This window comes from Cebus imitator, unplaced genomic scaffold (genome assembly GCF_001604975.1).
Source record: "Cebus imitator isolate Cc_AM_T3 unplaced genomic scaffold, Cebus_imitator-1.0 Scaffold275, whole genome shotgun sequence".
Classification (NCBI taxonomy): domain Eukaryota; kingdom Metazoa; phylum Chordata; class Mammalia; order Primates; family Cebidae; genus Cebus; species Cebus imitator.
In genome coordinates, this window is record NW_016107590.1 from 2592403 (window position 1) to 2606250 (window position 13848).

The window sequence follows — 13848 nt, forward strand, 5'->3', positions numbered from 1 at the left end:
TCCTTTAGCTCAGAGAAGTTTGTTATTACTCACCTTCTAAAGCCTGCTTCTGTCAATTTGTCAAACTTATTCTCCATGTAGTTTTGTTCCCTTGCTGGCAAGGAATTGTGATCCTTTGGAGGAGAAGAGGCATTCTGGTTTGGGGAATTTTCAGCCTTTTTGCACTGGTGTTTCCTCATCTTCATGGATTTATCTATCTTTGGTCTTTGATGTTGGAGACCTTTGGATGGGGTTTTTGTGTGGGTGTTCTTTTTGTTAATGTTGATGCTATTGCTTTCTGCTTTTTAGTTTTCCTTCTAACAGCCTTCTCTTCTGAAGGTCTGCTGGAGTTTGTTGGAGGTCTACTGCAGACCTTGTTTGCCAGGGTGTCACCAGTGGAGGCAGCAGAACAGTAAAGGTTGCTGCCTGCTTCTTCCTTTGGAAGCTTTGTCACAGAGGGGCACCTGCCAGATGCCTGCTGGAGCTCTTCATTATGAGGAGTCTGTCAACCCCTGCTGGGAGGTTTCACCCAGTCAGGATACATCGGGGTCAGGGACCCACTTAAGGGGGCAGTCTGTCCCTTAGCAGAGCTCCAGTGCTGTGCTGTGAGATCTGCTGCTGTCTTCAGAGCCAGCAGGCAGGAATATTTAAACCTGCTGAAGCTGCACCCACAGCTGCTCCTTCCCCCAGGTGCTCTGTCCCAGGGAGATGGGAGTTTTATCTATAAGCCCCTGACTGGGGTTACAGATATGGGGTTTTATTGAATGGTGGGGGTGGCTCTCAAGTCTGCTTGTCTCTTCATCTCATCTCCTCCTCTCCTCAACTGTTTGTCTGCCTCTGGAGCCTAGAGTTTGGAGTTTATATGGGTATGGGACAGGGGGTAAGGGGGCCAAAAGGCAATATTTTGGGCACACACACAAAAAAAAATGTCTGTTTCCTCTTAGGGCTGCAAGTCTCCAGGCTTGAGGGACATGCCAGGAAACTGCCCTCCTTTACCCAGTATTTCCCTGTCCCCTGTCTGTATCACAAAGCTGGCATTCTGATAAGGAAACCAAGTCTTAGAAAATAAAGTGACTTTTCCATGGTCAACTGAGATCTTCTGTTCATTACACAGAGGTGAACAAAGACAATGTCCAGCAGAGTCTGGCTTGTATTCTAACAGGACAATTTTTATCCATAATCAAAGAGGCATGGATACAGGAAAATCACAGAGATGTCAGAAGTGAGATTTGACCAAGAGGAGTCAGAAGCTAGCCCGAGGGAAATTAAAGCTGGGAAATCTAGAGGAAAGCAAGGCAAGAAGTAGAAGGAGCAGACAGGCATCAAGTTCACCAGCATGGTATGGGCTACTTCAAACAAACGTCAGACAGTGTTGTGCCATCTGTGTTGGCATGTGTCCACGTATCCACCCAGCAACCTATGGCCACCTATATGAGGAAAATCCCAATTGTCACTAACCTTTCTCCTAGAATGTCCTACCTTTTTGCTTTTTTTGAAAACCTGTCTTCTAACAAGACTCAGTTCACACCTCTCTTCTGATTATTTCCTTTCCCATGCTTAGCATCTTGAGCTCACTTCTGTAGCACCTACAACATTGTATAATGATATTTGGTAGGCTTTTCCAGTGTTTAAACTGTATGCTTATAATTAGTAGGGACTGTATTTTATTCATATTTCTATCCCTAGCACTTATTTCCCAGAAAATGTTCATTAAGTATATATGTGGGGTAAATAAATGAAATTTTTGATCCATGAAGGGCCCCATAGTGACTGTTATTTTTTATGTTCTTCAAATACACTCTCAGAAACAAAATTCAGTTACATGAACCCTGTTTATTTAGTGATGATATATTAGAGATGACCTCAACCTGCAAATAATAATATAGAGAAGGATAAACCCAACAAGCTAACCAACATTGTGGTCACTGGTCTGTGGTTAATTTTTATTAACAGTTCTGGAAACAATTTCAGATGGGATTTTTGTCTAATTTCTTCAGGCTTCTAAGATTAAGCAACTAATTTTTTGATGAAATGGTTCATTTATTTATTCATATAACTCTTTTCCCCTATAATCAGGCATTCTGTTAAATGATAGAATTTTAAAAAGAACAAAACACAGCCCAGCCCTTTTGAAGAGCAGAATTTAAGTTTTAGATTTTAAAGGGGCAATTGACATGACATCAGTCAGCATATAATACATTATATACAAATTGAGACAGGAATAGGGTAGTAAGTAATTACATGTAATTTCATTCTGTTTCTCAATAATGCCTACTGAACAGTCACACCTAGTTACATGTAAAGACAGTCAGTGCCTCTGGGAGCATAAAGAAGACACAATATAACTCTTTATAATCTAGCTCCTTTCATCCAATTAAATTCAACCAAACTGACCTGGGGTGTGATTATGGACAAGCGTTCTGAGCCTAGTTTTCTCATTTATGAAATAAAGATAATAATCTCTACTTCAAAAACTCTTTGGGAAGATTTATTTTGAAAACATTATATGTAGAGCTGCTAGGGCATGTCTAACAGACTTCAAATTAGGTGATGTTTTTCATACTTCAGATCATCTCTGATATCAAAATTCGAAAAATTAAAAATTATTGACTGGGGTGCTTGTAAGAAAAAAGTATTTCATTTTTATAATGCCCATGTCCCTCAAATTTCTACTGCACTAGAAATGCAGACATGCCTTGAGGGACTAAGAAGATTGGTATCCTTATTAGAATTAAATGCAGTTATATAATCCTATTTCTACCAGGATCCCTCTCTATTAGTATACACTATGGCTCTGGCTATATTAAAAAAAAACAACATTTTGGCTTTTCTATCATCAGAATACATTGCTCAAGAAGACGTTGTTACTAGTAATGCTCTCTATTTTTCAGAGTTTAGGTCTCTATGTGAATGTGTCATATTTTATATCTTCTTTCAATTAAGGCATATATACCTTACTGTTAGATTGAGTTTATGTATTTAAAAAGCGGTTCCATTTTATTGGAAAATTAAAGGAAAACAGCAAGGTAGTACACAGGAAAAGTCCATTTTCTAGGGGTCAAAGAAAAAGAAAAATGCCACAGTAATGATAGTACAGTGAAAAGATGTTTTTCCCCCTCCATGTCATACATTTTATTGCTGATACAATTTAAGCAAGCTGAATTGTACATCCTTATATTAAAACATTAGTGAGCCTGGTTTAATGAAAAGTTTTTGTCACTGGCTTTTAACCTAGTAAAATCCCAAGAATATTAGCTTCTTGAAGCCCAGGTTTACAATGTTTGAACGATAATTATATACCTATTCCCATTTATTTATTTTTATAAATAGAATAATATAATTTATACATTGCCTTTAAGAGACATCATGTTCTCTTTATAAGAGTCAAAAATAAAACATTACATTTCAATTAAATAGAAACATTAAGCTTCAAGAAAAGATTAAATTTACTTGGAAGGCTTGGAAACCTTCCAAATAAATTTATTATTTTTGTTAAAATGTTCCACTTATATTTTTATGAGTGCTAAACATATTTTTTTGATGTTCACTGGGCTTAGCAGTGCATGGCATGAATCGTATCATTTTTCTATGTCTGTTGCATTACAAAAAGCTCTAGTTGATCCTTGCATGCAGTGTGGTTTATCTCTTTTGAGTTCCTTGGCAACAATAACCTCTCATCATGATTACGGAGTCTTTTGCAGAAGGATGGGCCTAATCCCAGTGCTCCATCAACTCAGTAATCTATTCCAATCAGTATTTGATAGATTTGACAGGCCATCTCTAGCCAAGTGAGACAGATTCAGGCAGGTCAAGCATCTTAGCAGTCTGCTGCAAAATATTGGGGAAAACCTTTGTGCTACATCAAAAATTATGGACACTAAAATTGCTTCTGGTCTCTTTTCTGATGATAGAGAAGGAATATAAAAAATGTCCAGGTCCATAGTTTAAAATTTACCTGTTATTTTAGTTATTGAACAAGTTCATTCAATATTAAAAATTAAGGAAAAATAACCTGGTATTATATTTTGCCAACAGCAATAATTCAAGATTATTAAATAAGTCAGTTGTTTCAATGCATGGAGGTTTCTTAATATTTCTAATTTTTCTTACATATGCATAAACCAGTATCTTATTTCTGAAAATCACGAATCAAGTTTCACAATCCAATTTTAAAAGTCATTAATAAATATTTTTAAAGACATAATATAGCCTAAGATGGCAAGTGTCATCTCCCTTTATGTTTTTAAATATAATAACAATAAAGGGAGTCACTTGAAAAGGAAATCACTGTTTACCTCAAATCTAGCTCTTATATTCAGCATTCTCTGTTTCTGTAGGTTGGGGAACATGGAAAGAAGCTCTCTATGTAATTTGGTGCACTTGATCATTTTTAACTAGCAAAGATTAGTCTCTCTTAGTTATTTTTTCCTTTCTATATTACTTCTTATAAGACAAGGATTTAGAAAGCTGTAACTTCTCAATATACATTTATTATTTTAGGTGATAATCAGCAATGATTTATATACAGTGATATATAATAGTTAACTATTACTTATTTCAGAAGCATTTATCGTTTTTTTTGTTTGTTTGTTTGTTTGTTTTTTTTTATTATACACCCTGGCAAACATTTCAGTATGTTTGATTCAATGACCATTTGAAAGATTTCAATGTGCTCCAAGTAGTAGAGCAAAAGCAACTTACTAAATATATTCCAACTACTTTTAACGTCTAATGAAAAGCAGGTTTAGGGAAATGTATGAAGAGATACGAATTTAAAGTGCTTACTTTTCTCACTCTACTATTTCCTGACATTTTCCCCTCAAGAGCTCAGCTGGCTCCCTGCGATTTAACAGTAAGATTTAAATTAGAAAGAAATCCTATTCTTTCCATCCTTCTTTGCCTTAGGGCTAAACTGTACACAGTAGCTGTTAATCTAAAAGTTTTATCTAAGATTTCAAAAAGCAGCTTCACATGTGATGTGAAAATAGCATAACCTCAAAGCACTGAAAGTGATTCTCAATTTCTCTGTGAGAATGTAACTTAAAGAAGCAGAATTCTTCTACAAATATATCCGGAGTCTTCAGTGGCCACATGAATGTGTATGCATCCTACTATGAGACTGTTCCTATTATACTCCCCAGCACTGAGGTGGTACACTTGCTTGAAGTAAATGGGGGCATAGGAGGATGTTTGGTCAAAAATACACCAGAAACACACTGTTTTATAGCAGTACTGAAATGGATCTTCTGTTGTCATATTTTCACAACTGTTTTATATCCTAAAGTTTTTTTGCAATGAATTGGACTTCTCCCCAAGGCTTATTCTCAATGGGGAGCCTTTGGAGATGACTCTTTGGATTGGATCAGATTTGACAATTTAAACACTACAGTGCATAATTAAATTCCCTGCTACCCTTAATAAAGGAAATAACTGATTTAAATGAAAGGATGCTTTCTACAATATAGGTGAAACCTAGGTAAGACCTATAGTAATAGGACTTATTTGGTAAACACATATAGCATTTGACTATGATTCAGATCATAATGAATAACAAGTTCAGAAGCTGTATAGTAAGCTGAATCTGAGGTGAGCTGGAAATATAGAGGAAAATGTAACAGTCAGATGTGTCAAAAAGATTATAAAACATCCTTGTTCTCCTCTTCTTCCAGAAAAGCGAAAGCATGGCTTAAAAAAAAAAAAAACGTGTGTGTGTGTCTGTGTGTGTGTGTGTGTGCGTTTGTGTGTGTGTTTAAATTGACAAGGAACAAAAACAGATTCTTCCCTAGACAGTCACCCATCATTCTTGTGTTCATTAATTTTTATCATTTCACAGAGGCAAATTGTAGAATTGTTATTGGAAGCATTTGTATTGGGTGTGCTAATGCTAGAGGTAGCCCTTCACTTAAAATTAATCACCTAACAGATTTCCTTCCAAAGACTGAAGAGGCACAGCAAGAGGAAAACAGTAAAGCAAAGAAGCTGGCTAAGGTCTAAGCTTTGTAATTCCGCCCTTGACCACCCGTGTCATTGCAGCCCACAGAACCTTGCATGGTGCTTGCCAGAAATCTGCATTGAGGTGCTGAGCTGACTCCCACGGCTTTTAAAGAGTCTCTGAAGGGAAGCAAAATCGAGATTAATATGCATTGAAAAATAAAATGCCCTTACCACATTTTTGTCTGACCTTTGCACAGTTAAACGAATATATCTCCTCACTGGGAGTTTTTGGCTACATGTCAGGTTTGCTGAAGGAGGTTTAAAAAAAAAAAAAAAGTCCTTGCAGCCTAAGGAGGAAGGGATGCTCCTAAGTGAACTTGATAGATATTATTAGTATAGAGGTGATTCAAGGCAGGCTCTCTGTCTTTCCTTCTCTCTGCACTTTGTGTTCTACCCTGGGGCAGAATAACTGATGGAAAATTACATCTATAGGAGAGTTGAATATTGCCTTAAAATGCCAATAAGACAAGCTTGGGAGCAGACAATAGAGGCTTTATTTTCTTTCATTTTATTTTGCTCAAGAATGCTTTACCTACCAAAGATCTGTGGCAGAGCTGTGTGAACAGGGGGAAATCAGACTTGCAAAAAGTTAACCTTGAACAAAGAACACTCCCAAAGCTTCATGTTGCTTGCAATTCTGAAAGCTTTTTCCTGGACAAAGTCTAATCAATTGCCAATGAAGTATGTGGAGAACAGAAACATAAAGGCTTTCCTCACTTCCTCCCCTCCACAAAGGTTCTTCTTCATTTATTTATCTCTTCCATTTTTTTTTTCTTTTTTGGTCAAAATGCTCGAGGGAAGCAACATCGGCAAGTAGCAAGAGACTTGCATTTCCTTTGTGTTGTATATCCTGCACAGGCTTTAAGGGCTAAGCTGGATCTACCCAGTGTCCTGGCTGCTCCCTTTTCTTCTGCGCAATCTTCTACCCATGGACTTTGGGAAACTCATATTGTCACTTTCTTCCGAGGGTGGGCTTAGAAAAGAATAGCAATGAGTGAAGGTCACTGTGTGTGGAAGCTAAGAGGACAGACGGTTGAGAATTAAAACAATAAAAGTACTAGAAATAAATTGTGTTGATCTAAGAGAATGTAACCCTGAGGGGCGCTGGATAGGCTGGGCTGGGGCTATACTGAGGAACCCTACTGCGTGGCGAGAGTAGGAGTTTAGCCTCTGTCCAGCCTGCTGGTCTAACTGTGGACTTGAGTAGGTCGTTGTCTGAGCAGAGTAAGCTGGGAGGTGCCCCAGAGTCAGTATCCTGAAAAGAAATAGGAAAAAATAAAGAGCAAAAATCTTGATCATTTTTAGAAACAAAAGCAATCCCATTTTGAACAGAAATGCTTTCAACTTGTTTGGATTCTTAGAAGAAAGCCAAATAAGAAAAATGAAGTTCAGTCAATATTTCTCTTTCTTCCTTTTCTTCTTTCCTCCTTCCCTTCTCTCTCTCCCTTTCTAATTTTTATTTTGAAAGAAATAGGTATTCTTTTCTTGCTACAGAAGGAAGTTGAGTATATTTGACTTTCAGAAATCTGTTTCACTGTTCATTTCCAATGTAACTTGCTCTGTCACAAATGGAAGTTTTTGGTTATCCAGATTAGTCAGTTATTTGATGTTTGTATTTCTGTGTCTTTGTCTGTTGCTATGGTTTGAGTGTTTCCCCTCTTAAATTTAGGTGTTACTACTTAATTCCCAATGTGATAGCATTCGGGGAGAAGTCTTTAAGAGGTAATTAAGTCATGAGAGGTCCTCCCCTCATCAATGGGATTATATGCTCTTATAAAAAGGCTTGACAGAGGAAAATTGTACCCCTTGCCCTTCCACCTTCTATTACTTGAGGACACTGTGTACTTCCCCTCCAGAAGATGCAGCCCTCACCAGACAACTGAACCTGCTGGCACCTTGATCTTGAACTTGGCAGCCTCCAGAACAGTGAGAAAATAAGTTGCTGTTCTTTACAAATTACTCAGTCTGTAGCGTTTTATTACAGCAGCCAAAACAGACTAAGACAGGGTCATCACAAGATGTTTCTCTTGAAAATTTCTTTTGTTGTAAAACATCTCTGGGACCATTGGGCGAGAATTGAAAATAAGGGTAATATGATGAGATCAGCACTTCGGTGGTGCTGACATATAAACAGTCAAATTAGCTTTCTTGTCAGGAAAAAATGGAAGCTGCACCACAAAACGTGATTCCAGCAGCAGCCTGAAGTGTCCTTTGATCTATTAAGGTCATTAATAATGCGATGTCCAAGCATTGCTTTTGGGTTGTTCAGTAATGTGAGGATTACCTGATTTGATAAAATCTATTTCCTGTGGATGGTTGTTTACTGAATTAAACGTGGTTTGCTTTATAGTACTCTCTTTTATAATTAAAATAATTCACATTGCCAACACATAAGGGACCAAATTTGCCATACTTTGAGCTAATTAACAGAGAGGAATTGCTTCATAGATTGAAAATAGAGGTTCTGTTTTTTGTTTCTAAACTTTTGTGTCTTTATAAAAGGAACAATTCTGCTGGCTTGGGTCAGCATGTTCTCCTGATTTTTTTCCTCCATGAGGAAACATTAATCAGATTCTGATTACTGTCTTCAGCTTGTCAAGAGGTGAACAGAAGTTTTAAGAGGAGTCTAGGAGAATGTGTAGACTCCAGCTTCGGGAATTGAGTAAACACATTAAATCTGGAAAGCTAGCCACCAGGGTAATGGGTTAGAAAGGGCATTTAACTACATTCTGCTAAAAATAACACTTTTCTAGGAGCTCAAAGAAACATGGTAGTGCTTTAGCCAAATTATCTGCATTTTTTTCCCCCTGAAAATTTGGGCTTTTAGCTAAAAAGAGCCTATTGGTTTTACATAAAGTTCAGAGAAAAACAAAGGTTTGTTATAATTTAATAAAATAAAATATAACTGTAAAATAAATCAGTTATTAAGAAGGATAACATTCTCTGCAAAATTTCATTGAAGTATCTATTTCTGGTTGGTGATGCATAGTTTGAGTCACTCCCAAATCCAGATGTTATTTTTCTTATTTCTTTTAAGACAGGAAATTATAATTCATTTTTATATACCATTGAGAATGTTAGCAACTTTGTAAGGCAGTTCTGTATATTTTTAGATCAAACATTAATCTGAAATTATGCAATAATATCTCACAAAAGATACTAAGTCAACATTCATAGCACATTAAAAAAAATGAAAGCTTGAATGTTATTGACTTCCGAAATGGCAGCAAATGGATCTTCAATTTATTCCTTGGTTATAGACAACCTAGAGCCACATTTCTTCATGTGCTGAATGTAGTTTGTGTACATTGCCTCCAACTATTATTGGTTTCTTTCACTAATAAGTAGATTATATTACTAATATTAGCAGTCAAAACCTAGGTGATTAAAGCATTTCAATCATAGCTCAATAGTCTTAGGAAACCTCATTATATCACATATCAAATTAAAAGTTTTGCTATTTTCACTTGAATTTATAACTTAAAAGTATTCAAGACATTAATATATTGCCGAGGCACATCACTTGATTAAGCCAACTAAAACTGTGGAAATGATACCAGAATGACCATGACCTGAATGGATGTTTTCATTATTCACTACTCATTTCAAACACGTTTTGTGAGTACCATTCTGACTTGCTGCCTCCATACTTCAGGATGGATGATCAGTCTTTGTTGTTGGTTGTTGTTTTGCACAATCCCTGAAAAGTATATATTAAATGGTTTTGGTTTTATCCTCTTCTTATCTCACCAATGTGTTCAGTACTAAAATGAACATTAGAACACATACATTGTTGAGTGAAACAAATAAAACAGGATAAGGATTTGTAGTAGTCTGTTCTTGCATTGCTATAAAGAAATACCTGACATTGGGTAATTTATAAAGTAATAAATTTTGGTTGGCTCACGGTTCCACAGGCTGTATAGGAAGCATAGCTGGGGAGGCCTCCGGAAACTTGCAATCTTGGTATAAAGGCACATCTTACATGGCCAGAGCAGGAAGCCGAGAGAGGAGGGAGGTGTCACACATTTTAAACAACCAGATCTCATGATAACTCACTCATGTCACCAGAACAGGCACCAAGGGAACAATGCTAACCCTCTGTCACTATAACAAGAAAAGGGAGAAAAGGAGAAGTAGGATGCAAATGTTTTAAAAGTTTGAGGAAGTAAAGTTGCATCATGATCCAATCAGTTCCCACCATGCCCCACCTTCAACACTGGGGATTACAATTCCACATGAGATTTTGTGGGAACACAGATCCAAACCATATCAGAATTGATGATCAGACACAATTCTTTATCATCCATTGAGTAACCCCTGACTTTGTAATCACAAACCTGCTTCATCAGCACTGATTTCAGTGCACCTTTCATACTAAAATTATAATACAGTTCTTAGCTAAAAATAGCCTTCTTCCATAGCATGTATTTTTGGAGGTAACTAACAGGAAATTTGCCAAGTAATTCTTCCCCATATCCCCTTTTATACCAGGAGCTATTGTATAATATGAACATTAATGGTTCTATCCAAATGTAAAGTGAGATATCTAATAACATGATTTTCAACATTGAAAAACAGTGATATTATGTGACATCCTATAATCATTTAACATTGAAGTCTTGCCAGCATTCCAATCTTCTTTCTCTCAGAGGAGGATATTTTTCATGCAATTAGTGGATGGCTTTGCTTTTTCGAATTCTTATGAGCAGGACAACTTTGGATGATGCTCCCATAGTTTTGCTTTTTTTTCTTGACTGTTGGTGACAGAAGTCATAAATTTCACATTAGAAAGCTATATTTAGAATTTGTTATGTAAAAGCTCAGTTGTTTACCAGAAAGGTTACTGTGTTCTACTGGAAAATTTTGGAGAAAAGCCTGAGTGATTTCATTTCTTCAAATGGATCTTAAGCACAAGCTAGATGCTAAGCACCAGTTGCTGATGAGAAGTGTGTGATATAGATATGGTCCCTATTCTTAGAGAAGATAAGTATGAACCAGAAGTCACAGCACAGAGTGAAAGGTGTGCTGGAGGAAGCAGTAGTGGTAACTTTCCTAGCCTGGGAAGGTCAAATAGGAATTTCCAGAGAAACTTCTCTTTCACTATAACAAGAAAAATGGGAAAAGGAGAAGTAGATGCAAATGTTTTAAAAGTTTGAGGAAGAAAAGTTGCATCCTGCTGACTTCTGTCTTCTCTATGAAGTAGGGATTCTTCTGAGGAGATTGGGGAAACAGAAGTTGGTTAAAGTGAAAAACATTTGAAATAGTTTTGTTAAGAATGAGAAATAACAACATAAGACCCAAGAAGCAGGAAGATTTATCTATTTTGTTCATTTATGCATTAAAAAATAGAAAACATTTACTAAGTTTATATGAAAAGAATGATTAAATGAATGATTACCACACTGTGATGGAATTGACTGTTAGTTGCGGACCTTAAAATTATGATGGTACAATACAATTGATTATGTGATTTTTTTCAGCAGGTCTTAGTCACATATGAGAAGGCAGGTCTGGAAGAATCAGAGAGTTGGGATTTTGTCAGACAGGAAAGATGAAAATAGAATGGTACAAGGGTGTGTTAGATATTATTTAGGTGCTGGACTGTGAGGTCTAACATGGCAGTGGAGGAATGCAGATGAGCTGCTCATGGACAGGACCAGAGGTTCTAGAGAATTGGCATTTGGAGGGCATGTATTGAAAGTAGTAGAGGTTGAGATCAAAGGGTAAGACTCTAGACTTTAAAATTCAGAGCCCCTCCTGATGATATGGGTTATAGTTGGCTGGAACTGAAATGATATTTTTAAATTGTATGTCCTGTTACTTTCCTCCAAATCCTTCTCCACATTACAAGGGGATTTCCATTCATGGTTCTTTCTATGCTAGCACACCAAATATATATGAGCCTCTTTGTGCCTCAGTTTGTCCTTCTGAAAAAGAGGGAAACAATATTCATTTGAAAGAGCTGTAGTGTTTAAAGGTGATAATAATATAAAATTATAAATTTGCCCACAACACTGAGGTGTAAGATATACCATATTATTTAATTTTTTAAAAATTCAATGGAATCTGCCTCTAAGTTCCCATTTAATATCATGCCAAGTTTTTAAATATGAACCGTCAGTTGGGACTCTTTTCTCTGTTTGGCACTGTAAACACCATCAAATACTTAGAAATATCCTCTGGCCTTTCGTCCATCCAGGTTGCAAATGAGATGTTCACTGTACGAGGCAACATGATCTGTTCACAGGCCGGTGGCTCCACTGCCTCTCTGCCGGGTAGGTCACTGCCATCCTTTGCTGCAGAGCTCAAGTCTGTGGTGCACAAATTTTCACTTCCTCAGCACACACATTGGCCCACTCATCAAAAGTCCTGTTACCCCCTAGGGTACTTCTACCCCAGGCTCGGACATTAGTGCGCACATCACCACATATCTTTTCTCAAGACCGCAGAGACTGCTATCCTTGGGTGACTCCCCGTCTTTCAACACAGTAACACCCCCTCCACCCTACACTCCATTTCCTCCCTCTCAGGAACACACAGCTACATTCCCCTCTCACACAAAAATCCAGATAAACATGTATTAAAGATAACTAACAACTTTTGTCTTGGGCCGTGCAAATATAATACCTATAACAAACTCTGTGACCAGAAGCATAGAATTTCCTGGAGAAGAGGTAGGCAAAATGACTTTTCCATCCTCTGGGTGTCTCTTCTGGCAGGGAATAGGTATAGAAATTGATAACTTAGATCTTGTGTCCTGAAGGTAAATTACATAACACAGAGTGAACAGATAGGTCAGGACTCATTTCAGAAATTACCCTTATGTCATCGGTAGCCTAAACTCCCTCCCACACAGACACCCTCTAAAAATGACATGATAATCACTGACCCCTTTGCCAGGGCTCTCAGTAGAAGGAAGAAGCAGATTTTGAGTCTCAGAAGAGGTGAGAGGGAGCAAATTCCATGTCTCTTAACTGCCACCGGCCTCTCTAAATAAACCCAAACCTGTCCTTGAGACCCCAACCAGTTAAAAGGGTAACTTATGCTGCAGCTTGCAGAGCTAATGAAATTTCCAGATGAGAGGTCTCAAAAGGCAGAGCCCTTCAACCAGCCAGGTCCCTGCACTAAATTTGAAGATTTGGATTCAATTCTCCAAGCTGATTCCCTCCATGGGGCTGCCTCTAGGAATCCAAGCCCTTTAGATGGGAGCTGGCTCTTGAAATTTTTGGTACCAACAGCTGCCCTCTGGTGACATGATGCCCACTCCATACTAAGGTGCCAGCTCAGCCATGCACTTTGTTTACCCCAACATTTAGCATGGGGTGTAGGGCTTGGTGATGGATAATCACCAAGGATTACCAGGGAGTCACATCCCTGTTGCGTTCTGTTATCTATGGCTCTTCCTCAAACACAACTCTAGACAATGTGAATAATGCCCCCTGGAGTTGATTCTTCTCCCCCCACACTTGGGCCTTGAGTGTGGCAAAAAAGCACTAGAAAATTTTCTCTTAGAATAGGTCCTATCTGCCCATCATCGTGTAGCTAATAGGCTTTCCTGCTTTTGAGGGTCTTCTTTATTTTCCATGTGGTAAAGAGCTAGGGAAGGGGAAGGGGAACCAGGGCTAGAAGCCAAGCTAAAGTAAGAAATCCTTCCTGTAGTTTGCAGACATTTTGGGCAGGTCTTTTAGCAGCCACCCCCTCACGTGCGCACATTCTGTTGGACTGCCTCACTTTGTGTGTGTCTTTGGAGATAAACACAAATCTGGGAGTGAGGGATAGCTTGTTAGGTGACCCTCAGTCAGTCTTTCAGCACTTCTAAGCCACTATCCCTCTCTTGTTGAGCAGTCCTTGTTCTTGGGAACAAAAGCAACT